Below are 11,090 nucleotides of genomic sequence, written 5' to 3'. Positions count from 1 at the left end.
AAGAAAAAAAAAAAAACAATAATGATAAACGCAAGATACATATTGGCGCGAGTCTTTGAAATATGTTAGAAAGTCTACAATGCCTCATAATGGATTTGAGCAAGAGAATGGTTTGGAACGTTGATGGGGATATATTTGCCAAACTACTGAAATAACTTTCCCAAAATCTAGTTGCTTTATTATGTCAGTTAGACTTTAGTAAGGTTTTGTATGATGAGCATTAATTTGCTTTGAAATTATTAAAATGGTTAATAAATGTTTAAAGTACCTATAAGATAAGATAGAGGGGCAGCCAGGCAGCCATAGCTAAAGCCCATCTCCTGACAAAATCTCATTCCCTTCTTTTACCCTTTTTTTTAATCGTAGCTTTCTAAAGATTTGAATTTTGAATAATGACAACAAACAAGTCCTTTTTCTTTTCTTAAATTCGACTTGCACAAAGGTTAAACCCCCCACAAAAATTAAAAAAATATACTTGAAACAAAAAGAATGCTTAGATTGTACAAATTGTAAGTTGTAACTAAAATTACTTTATACCTACATTTTTTAATCATGTCATTAGTAAGACAATAATTTCTTGGTAACCTCCATTGGTTACATGTTCAACAACTTCTCTTTTCCACCAACCATTGTATTTTGAGGAAATTGAATTTATATTTTTGAAAACCATAAAAACTGTATGTGTGGTTTTAGTGCGTATATCGGAACAAGTATCAGTCAATCTGGAAATTGATACGATATCGGATTGATATCGCCGTAGCGGATAAATTTACCCTTGATTCTCCTTTAAAAATGGATTTTTTTTAATTTTTTTTTATCTTACCTTAGATCTCAGACCATCATTTGCTTGAGCGCTCCAGCAAAGAAAGGCCTACCGTTATGTAAAGATGACTCCTTGACAACAACCACTAGTTGACAATGTTCATGACTATGTAAGAGTAGGGAGTAAGACCGTACCATAGCTACACCGAATCACTGCCATATTTTGTAAATCCACCTTTATGTTGCAGCACAATCTAGAACCTAAGACCTGTGCGTAACACTATGATGTCTCTAGCCATTAAAGCATGGAAACAGATCCTCTACGGAGCAGCTTCCCTAGCAGCCTGAGTGGCACAGACACAGCCGCGTGCATAATGACCGCCTTACGCTTGCCCGAGCTGGGGTAAGGCAATCATTGCACGTACAACTGTCTACACCGCTCAAGCCTCTAGGGCAGCTGCACCGTAGAAGATCTGGATCCAGTAAAGCATGGGGCTATTGATGGTCTAAAACCCTTTGTAGTTTTTGCCAAGCCCATATATGATAAATGGTTGGGCATCTGTTGCCTTGTTTCAAGATAAGTTTTACTTTGCTTCTCTAAGTTATGATTTTATTGGAAGTTTGTTGGCATCAAAGACTAGAAGTATCCTGCAAGGTTTGCTCCAAGTGGTGACAAAAGGGTTCAAGCAAGTATAGATATGGGTAGACAGTGAAGGATCCAGATCCTCTATCGCCGAGCTGCCCAGTAGGACCATGCTGCTTAGACACGGTGAGGTATGCAATGACTGCCTTACCCTCACTCGGGCAAGGCAGTCGGGTAGGGGTAAGGCAGTCATTGTATGCCTCACCGTGTCTAGGCAGCTCGGCAGTAGAGGATCCAAATTGGACAGTGAAGGGTTACTTGGCTAAGGCAGAGCAATCAGAAGGATTGGGCATGGGAGTTGTTTGATATTCTGAATCAGATTTCTGTAATTATGTCTAGTTAGATGTCTCCGTTAACCATAAGACAAGCTCTATTAGTTCTATAGCGTCTAGGCTGGCTATCAGTGCTAGCTAGAGATAGGAATTTAGATGCTTGTGTTAATAGCAATGTAGTTTGTTCTTATTTTCTTAATTTTAAAGTTTATTTACCATTGCATATATGATATGATAAAGACCTATCGGGAAAGGGGAAAAAAGAAAGGCAGGGGATCTATACACCACTCATATGTAATAGAATCTCTCACGCCTAACCAATGGATATATGGAAGTAAGGGTGTCAAAACTAAATCGAAACCGTTTATTGAAATCGTATCGAATCGTTTAAATCGAAATCGATAGATCGTTTAGTTAAATGGTCCGATTATGGTTTTAGAAATGACACCGTTTATTTAATCGGTTTGGTTCAATTTAGATTGATTAATCCAACAATTTCAAATCGTGTAATCCAATTAAAATCGATTATAATCAAACTGCCTAACCGTTTGAAAGCTTAACAAAAAAAAAATTTTATAAACGAAAAATCAAAACCTAGGAAGTAACAACTACTAAACAGTCATGTTTCTTCATTAATGATTTCTTTTTTGCAAAAAAACAAACTAATAACTTAGTAAGTAATAAGTAATAATTATTAACTAATAACTAGTATTAATAAATAAAGTAGAAAATATGTACAGAACCATCTAACCAAAACCGTGTAAAATCGTATAGAATCATTTAATTGAAACTGTTTATCAAACGGTCCAGGTTTTGATTATGAGATCGTTTAGTTAAATGGTCTAATTACGATTTCTATCCTCAAGAAGTCAAAATCGAATTAAACCAAATCGTTTAACCAAAATCAGCCCATTTAACACCCTTACATGGACGGGATGCATCACAATTCATATATAAGGGGCCTCATAAGATCATGAAGGAGAGCGTGTGTTACAAGGTGAAAAAGTGTGAGAGTGAACCAAACCACACAAAAAAAAAAAAAAAAAAACAGCGGGATTTCACAAAGACCGCAGCTAGCTAACCAATTGGACTGTCCTTGATTTGTTCCTTTTCTCCCTTTTGTTTTATTTATGCTTTTTTTTGGGGGGCGGGTGGGGGAGGGGGGTTGGGCGGAGGTTTGGATATGCCGCCTCTCGTCAGTAGCAACATCATCGGGTTAGACACAGGAGAGCAAAGGTGTCTTTTCTGAATGAGAGGGGAGAGGATGATACATGCTCGACACCTTTATTAATAATCAAGTCCAATGAAATAGAAAACTCAGTATTTTTTTTTTTCATTAATAGAAAACTCAGCATTTCACACCTAGAAGTTTGAGAGATAAATTTTAGGAAAATGTTCTCTGAATTAGGGGCGCAAGATGCGCCCAGACACATGGGGGGTGGGTGCAATGATCGCCCCGCCCCTTGAATGGTTGAAATGACCCCCCATTCCACCCCATGTGTCTGGGACTCTGGACACAACTTGCACCCGCGTGTGCTCTCAGGTAGAGAACATCGCCTCATAAAAATTTTATTTGAAAAAGTTCTCTGAACCACCAACACAGACCCGACAAGGCGCAATAACACCTTTGTATTAATTTCTTTTCTCCTCACATGAAATGACCTGTTTGCCCTCATATTTATGCCACCATTTTGTTGCACCACATTGGTGCACTCTCCTTAGGGGTGTCAATACCCAACCCGAATCGGTGAAACTGGCCCAAACCAGCCCGGACCACATCGGACCGAACTCTTAATGGTTTGGTTCGGTTTGTGGATCCATAAAGGCAAACGGTTTGGTTTGGTTTGGTTTGGGCTAGCCCGACGGTGCACCGGTAGCCCGAACCGTTAGGCCCGAACCCAAACCAAACCGACCTAACCCGATAAATGAGTAAATCACTAAATGCCTAATGCCCCATTGCCCCCTAAATGTGTTGTGATAGTTTCTCACTTTATCTCATATCCTTTGTTAGTAATTACCCAACCAATTGTATCCATAGGCCATAGGACATAGGATACAAAGATGCATTGTATTTGAAATATTTTATGTACTTAAAAGAGAAAGAGAAGAAAAATTAGCACTAACCGGACCTTACTAGTTATATAAAACCGGTACCAAATCGAATCTAAACCGATATCAACCCGTTATCATAAACCGAAACTGACACGAAACCAAACTGCACCGAAACCGAAATCGCACCGAAACCGAATATTTCTTAATGGTTTGATTTTGGTTTTTATAAAAGTCACAACGAAACCAAAAAACCCGAACCAAAACCGGCCCGTTGACACCCTTAGCTCTCCTATATCGCTTGCTCGCAATTTTTTATTTATCAAGTGAAAATAAAAGAAAATTGATGTTTTTCACTGAACTAATTAATTGGGATTTGGGAGGGATGCTTCACTTTTAACTAATTGAAGATTTTTTTACTTCCTCCAATTCTAATCAAATGGCTCCCATCTTTCCCTACATGGATATATGTTAAAAGAATTTGACACATGGCAGGCATAAAACCATCGAGGGACGTAATTTCTTGATAACCTCACCAAAAAGTGTAAATATAGTAAAGTTAGTAATGCAGTGAGATTTCTTCTAGTTCTCAACCATTTGATTTTCTTTCAAGCGGATCATGGCCGTTCATGAGTCCACTGCGGGTCTTGACCCACAGTAAATGTTGTTTATGGTAAGTTTATGATTGGTGCTCTGTTTTCAAGCACTTAAGCTTAACCTTCTCATAAAGATCCAAAGTTGAAATGTTATTTTAGATTTGCACCTTTTTGTTTCAATTTAAAATTGAAAAGAAGTATCACTTTCATTCTTTATTAGCATTTAAACTAGCATATTCCAAACATTCCTATCAAAAAGCCAAAATTTATCATTCATTCAGGGACAAGAAAGTTCTTCTCTGAACGGATCACCTAGAGGAGATCGAGTGGTTCCTTAGCTGAAAATTTCCTACACGAGAAGTTTAGACAATAGGAAGCTTTGGATGTCAATATAGAACTGAAAATCGAAACTGGTCATTTAAAACAAATCGAATCAAATTAGTTCGGTTTTGGTTTCAAAAGTTGGAATCTTTTCTTGGTTCATTTTAGTTTCATGACTAAAACCGTGAATTGAATCAAATTATCTATTTTCAAAAAGAGAAAATTGATCCTCAAATTCAAAGAGGGATTGTTGTCTAGCCATGTAGTGCCTAGATCAACACGGGGGACCAATAAGAATGCTTACAGTAGCATTTGATTGAATAGGATTTCTTAGTTCACTAGGGGTAGAGTGATAATTTCACACGATCTTGTGTCTAGGCACATGAACCACACGGTGATTAGTTAGCATTTTTTTTCCCTAAGAATAATAAGGGTTGGGCACACCGCTTGCTTTCTGCAAGCTAACGACATACACCAATGGAGAGCACAGGATAGATTGGGCAAGGCGTCATTTCACAAGAGGTAAGGTGAGAGACAGACACATGGCTGGGCAGCCCGGCAGCATGCCCAGCCTTTTTCCAAGTAATAATAACACGTGTCTTCATCTGATAATTTTAAAAAAAATTTCTTCTTTTCTTGCCAACCAAACATACCCAAAAGGCCAAAACCATGCTTGAAGCTTCTATCCCTTCCTGAAACCCCTCACTCCCTCCAAGTTGCTATGCTTCTTACTGGAAGGGGTTCAGTCTCAATGTTTCTGTTTGGCAGGGGGGATACAGAATGACAAAAAATGCCCTCCAATTACCTGTGTTGGCTTGGCCCATTTTGGCCCAAGGATCAAGGTAATGATTGCAAAGTGGGCCTACAGTTGAGAGTGGACCTCTCTCAGTTAAAGCCTTAAAAGGGTAGGGATCAGGGAATGTGGGTGCTCGGGGGCCCACAAGGACCTTTGTCCCCTTCATCCCCTCCATCTGGAACCTCCCAGTCCTCCTTCTGCCTGTGACGGAGACCCGTAATAGCGAATCTGTGACTATGAAGCAAGCAACTGCGAGCTGCCTTGGCATCATCCGTCTCTTCGCACATGCTACTCCATACTCTCACGCATGACGGGACCTAACCTAACCTGACTTGAGATTACCAAAAAAAAAAAAAAAAAAAAACCTAACCTGACCTGAGTACAGATTACGTACCTGACCCCACTGCGCATGATAGGGTTAAGCCTACTCACGCGTGATCTCTTAAAATTCCTCCGCGCCCTTGTAGCTTTCTTTTGTAAATTTGACGCTTATAACCCTGCGATTTTCATCATTTAATGAGTGACGAACGGATGACACTAGGATCCTGACACCCGTTTCCTAATCCTCACCGTACGATTCTCTCACGTAGAATTCCTATGGCAATGTTTGCAAGATAGTAACCACACCCCCCCCAAAAAAAAAAACTATGTTTGATGCGAAGAAAAGAAAAAAAAATAATGATTGATTATTGTATCTATTTTTCTTTTCAAATTCAAAATTTTTGGAATCATTTCTTTTCTTGTTTGGAGCCTAAGAATATATTCTATACCATAAAGAGGTAAACCACAATGAGAATTTGAAATACTCAATTTCAGTTTGGCCAACCTGGCTTGTCCTACTCCTACTAGTTTGGAGATGAATGACCCTGAACCAAGATCTAGAGAGTGTTGGTTAGGACTTAACATAAGATAGTACGTTTTAATGACTTTTGAATTGACCAAAATTCCAATTCAATGACTCCACGCCTTAGTCAAGAAATTTCATTATTGAATTGATAAATAATCTGGATTATGAATATTAATTGCCTTTTCTAAACCATAATTAATGGTTTGGGTCTTGATGAGAGAATTCTAATGAAAGAATTGAGAGAGAAGCTAGAGTCCTTCAGCAGACCCCACGGCTACACTCTCCCTGTTCACTCATTAGACCACTCCAATCGTCAAGAGTTGTTCTTGTGTCCATAGTTTTATGAATCTGTATAGGATTAGTTGTTTTTTTTTTTAATAAAAAGAATATAGGATAATCAATCATATTGATTGACACCAATATCGATACATGGTCAATAGTGGATTGATAATATGGTACGAATAGAGGGTAAAATGGAAAAAATACAATATATATAACATCAATATCTTTGAGGGCAAAATCGCCTAATACGACTGCTACTGACCAATACATATTAGATATAATATCAATTTTGGGACTAATCGATACCCAAACTGAGACCATGCACTAAAACTATGCTTGTGCCACAAAACTAATATAATGAGTGTAGGGGGCCGATTATTTGCCATGTTTTTAAAATCCTTAGCCTTGGAGATCTTATTTTGAAAATATTATTTCGAAGATCGTATAGTTAAAACTTCAACATGAGTAGATGATTACCCACCCACCCATCGTATTGTATGCATTCTAATTTTTTATTTTCCTACAAATCAAGTTGATGAAGTAAAAATTATCCCATTATAATCACATGTTGACATTGGTTTATCCTACACCTTTGGTTTCTATAGAGGCTACAATTTTAGCGATATAAACCTTTGTCTATATGTCAATTCTCAAAGGAGAAGAAATTTTAAGGTAATTTGTAGATTTTGGCATTTTAGAAAACAAGGGAGATATGCATAAATATCTAAAACTCACATGTAGATCTATAATTTGGTCTTATCTCAGGGAAAGTATGTAAAATTTTCAAATATTATTGACTCCATAGTATAGGGAGCAGATCGAACATTTATGACCGTAGATGAATGTACTTTTCCTTTACTCACTGTCCTTTACTCACGGTGCAGGTCTATAGGAAAATTTCTCTCATCACCTTAAGAAAATCCTTTTAAATTTAGACATACAAGAATTGACAAATGGATTTGTTAAGATTTGGCCAACTTCAACATGATTGTTTGCTCCAATGAATTCGAATATCGATACCAAACTTCAAACATGATTGAGACATGACAGGGTAACCCCACAAGAAAATCAACATCAGAAATATATTTAGTATATGCAAGCTATAAACAAGATTATAATTCAAAGAAGAAAACGACCAAGCAGAGAAGACCCCAACACTGAGAAAAGAGGAGAAACTAATCGAGTCTTCCTAGAGAATGATGGGAGGGAAACTTGAACAGACACTGGTATATGCATTATCTGCTCAAAGCAAAGCAAATTTGGTGTTTGGTAAAGGAAACGGTGCATGGGGACAGTTTGTTCCCACCTTCTTTGATAAGAAAAAAAGCCTGTGGGCACACCTCCTCTCTTGTTTCTTGGGCCAATTGGCATGCTTGGGAGTTTGACTTCATAGACCACTGTGTTCCCTCTCTCTATTGCACATAAGCTTTGACGAAATTAATCATGGCCTAACCCCCACACCTCTTCCATCCCCTTTATTTCCTTTCCTTTTTGTCATGAATAATGGTTCTCTTTCCACATCATAACATTTCTTACTACTCCAAGTGGAGAACCAAATTATGAAGGTTTTGAAGGTGAATAAGAGAGGAGCATGTGAAACCCTCTATTACATTGACATTCCCTTTAGTAATCCCAATTCCAATCTCATTAATTTATTACTTAATCCATCTTTTAAGATTTTTTTTAATCTTTGTAGTAATTAATATTTGTATACTGCTTTTTTTTTAATGGTAAAAGAGAATTCATTCAAGAGAAGATATATCATGAACAACGTAAGGTCTCCTGAACAACAAATTCATGAAGCCAAGGAACAGAATGCGGCCATTCTGTCTTACATGAAATCGACAAGGCCTTCTTCACGAGGTTATCAACAATTCCATTACTAGTCCTGGAAATACAAGAAAACGAAACTGAACGAAATGTGACTGCTACACAAATAATATTATGGCTAATTGGCGCAATGGTGAGACGAACTGCGGCTTTCCCTAGATTGGCAATTGATGATATAACCTCTAATTTGTTCGATTCCACTATAATATGATCCCAACCCATTGATTTGGCGTGAAGCAGAGTCATGGATCGGCACAGATTGATAGAGCTTCACCCACTATCACCGAGTTAAACAAAACATGCTTTGAGACCGCTTCATCTTGGGCACCAAAACTATCTCGATAAATATATCCAATAACCCCATGAGAACCTCCTTTTAAAAGGGCTGCATCACACTTTGCCTTTAGAAGATCCACTGCAGCAGGATTCCAAGGAGCTGCGCCGGATGAGGATGAAAATGTACAAGTATTCACAAATAACGACAATGGCTATTTGTATATGTTGAGTTCTCTCTGGCCATTCGGCACTCGGGACATATGTACATGTTATTGCACAAATTATCTCTAAGTCTTCCAATGGTCATGAATACATTTAAAGAGAGTGGTAGAAATGTTTCATGCATTAAAGCAAAAAACGCTAGTGCCACCTAAGTCCCTTACCCTTTTTAAAGAAAGAGAATATCCTTAAGCCAAGGTCCCCTCCCTTGCAAATAACCCTAACTCATCTCACACCGTCCATAGGGTGTGGGGACCACTTTTGGGATGTGGGGTCCACACCTCATGAATGGTGTGAGATGGGTTGTAGTGGTTACCTGCAGGAGAGGGGATCCAAATTCAATATCCTTGACAAGAAATGAGAAAAAGGTTTTTGGCACAAGGGCCCATATTTATTATCACCTGTCATTGTTTTAGTGAGATGCTTTAGTGGGAATGTAGAAGGGTTTTAAATCACCTTAGATTCTTGGAGAGTAAAATTACAATCGACATCCAAATGATTCAAATCTTCTAAAGTTAGCCCAAGGATCGAAACCGAATCATGCTTTTTGTTTTGGGAATTGTTTATAGATTTGCAATTAAGATGAGAGTTTGTCCTTGAAAAAATAAAACCCCCTCAACTTTATTAATGTTTTGGTTAAAGAAAAGGTTAAAATCTTTTTCCAGGGTCACATTCATGCAAGGAAACTAACAAGGCATTATAGGCCTACGTCTTCATGAGTGGGACAATAAGAACTTTTGTGAAGACTCCTTATTAGTCCCTAATCCCTATGCATTAGGTCTTCTTTAATGTTTTTTTCCCCTTATAATTTGAGCTAATTAATATATGTGGCTCACATTTTCTCTACGTGTGTAGAACATGATCCTTCTACATCTTTTAGCTTGTGTTTAATCCGGGTGGCATGATCAAGCTTATTACAACTAAAGACTGGTTCACAATGGATTCTCGCTCAGTCACTCTAAGAGTGTTTGATTAAGACTGTAGGGTCTAATTAAGCTTGATAAATCGGTTAAATTTGTTGGTTATGAGTTTTTTTGCCAACGTTTAGACTAAAATACTTGTTTATGTATGATTGTGGGATTATTTAGTCATTTGAACCATTAGATGGATGGAGGGATTTCTTGAACTGTTAGATAAAATCAAGAATTCAATATCTTTTGATCTATAATAAAGAGATTCTATCTTCACCCACAGGATCTAACTCTCTGATTGGATTAGAGAAGGACAGTTTTTGAACCTTCAACAATAAGGGGTGCATGTGTGAGTTAATATTGACATTTATTCTTCCTAGAGTCTAATCATAACGACAATCATCATTGGTGAAGAGATTCTAATTTTACCTATCGTGAAGGAAGATTAAATCCTAAAATTAATTTCAAACAAATTTTTTTTTTGACAAAAAATAAACCAAATAGTAGTTATTAGAAAGAATAAAGAACATCCATAGCTTTCTCATTGTACGTCACACTTATCTTCTAATAGACTACGGTCGTACTTCACACTAGTCTTGTCGTCCTAATAGATAATGAACTATACTTGTAACTTCCCTAGATTTTATATTCACAAATGATGATCAGATTACAATGAAAATTAGAAGATCAAACCCCTTAATAGTTCTGGTATATGGAATGTACAGTTAGAAATGGACTTTGCTTGTCAATAATATATTCCAAGAAATCATACCAAATACAGTTTTAGTCTTTCATCCATGAACTTAAATATTTAGACTCACTGTTTATTCAGTGTATATTTATCATCCCATGTTCTCAACCTCAACAGTTTGTGGGTCTCGAGCCTCCCATTTCTTGAAATCTCATCTCCAAATCGTGGTTAAAGAAAATGAACTATATAACTATACATTAAAAGTGTTTGAAATCATTTAGTGAAATTTAAAAAAATTAAAGTTACATTTGGTATGATTTCTTGGAATACATTTTTGACCTAGAATACATTCCGAGATTGCATACCAAACACACCATAAGAGTAATAAGAGCAATAGGTAATTTAGGATTGCAAAAAGTCACAAACTGTAGAGAATTCCATTTGATAAATTAAGACTAATCATTGCAAAAATTAAGATTAATTATTGAACCGACTAATCTATTGTCTTATCTGCATATGATTTGACTCATGCACAGAGTCTTGACCATATATTCAGAACTCAATTAGATATTAAGTCAAATTGTTAGTGAATAAA

Source organism: Telopea speciosissima, chromosome 6 (assembly GCF_018873765.1).
Source record: "Telopea speciosissima isolate NSW1024214 ecotype Mountain lineage chromosome 6, Tspe_v1, whole genome shotgun sequence".
Taxonomy (NCBI): domain Eukaryota; kingdom Viridiplantae; phylum Streptophyta; class Magnoliopsida; order Proteales; family Proteaceae; genus Telopea; species Telopea speciosissima.
The sequence above is the reverse complement of the archived record's forward strand: the minus strand, read 5'-3'. Positions refer to the sequence as shown.